The sequence below is a fragment of the Vombatus ursinus genome, unplaced genomic scaffold (genome assembly GCF_900497805.2).
Source record: "Vombatus ursinus unplaced genomic scaffold, bare-nosed wombat genome assembly UNPS02014798.1, whole genome shotgun sequence".
In the NCBI taxonomy this organism is placed as follows: domain Eukaryota; kingdom Metazoa; phylum Chordata; class Mammalia; order Diprotodontia; family Vombatidae; genus Vombatus; species Vombatus ursinus.
This window is the reverse complement of record NW_020954576.1, coordinates 39,151,979-39,152,986: the sequence shown is the minus strand read 5'-3', so window position 1 is coordinate 39,152,986 and position 1,008 is coordinate 39,151,979.

Genomic DNA, 1,008 nt, shown 5'->3' with positions numbered 1-1,008 from the left:
TAGCTCCATTACCAATTCTGCACATTAAAAAAATATAGAAGGAGAAAATAGGATGCTTGCAACATGAACCTGTGGGTCTTTTGAAGGAACCACAGCATTCCTGCTTACAGTGTGTGGGTAGGACTGGAAATGGAGGGGCAAAGAATGTTACAGAGAGGACCATTAGGGTTATTATAAGCCTGCATCCTCAGGTCTTCCCAGAGTCAGGGGCCAAATAGAAGTATTTTTCTCCCTAGTCCATCTGTTGCTGGCCCCTTTTAAAACAAGAAGGAAATTTTTTGAGGGCCAATAGCAGTAGTTACAAATACAGCTTTTCTTAAATAGTCAGAGACTTGACAATGATAGGAACCACATCTTTAAATTCGTTGTCCTGAGCATCATTTGGAGAATATTATAAGTGTTCAGTAAAAACTTTTGAATTGTTTGATTGAGTGCTACCAGCTAATCATTCCCTCTAGTGTTTGGGGACCTATGAGGAGAAGAGGTCTCCAGAGGTGCATGTTGGGGCCATTTTGGTGGCAGTGGGCTAGTAGAGGAGGAAGGTCCCTTACAAAGTTGTACCTTAGGAACCAGAATTTAAATTCAAACTATTAGTAGAGAATTAAATTCAACTAAAGTGAATAAGTAGGTCAAGAAAGAATGAAGAACACAGACAATAGAAATTTCAGTGTACTTTTGTGCCTGGGTACTCAGAGTTCCTTGATGCTTTGAGAATCTCTGATCTCATCAGTGCTGGTACTTCTGCCACCAGAACAGATAGCAATCATTCATTTTTCCTTCCTTCCCTCACCTCCCTTCCCCTCCCCTTCCTTCCTGTCCCCTCTCCTCTCCTTTCCTCTCCTTTTTCCTTTTCCTTTTTTTCTTTCCCTTCCCTTTCCATCCTTCTTTTTCTCTCATTCTCCCTTCCTTCCTTTTTTCCTTCCTCTAGCTTTCTTTTTTCTTTACCTTCTTTCTTTCTTTTCTTCCTTCCTTCCTTCCTTCCTTCCTTCCTTCCTTCCTTCCTTCCTT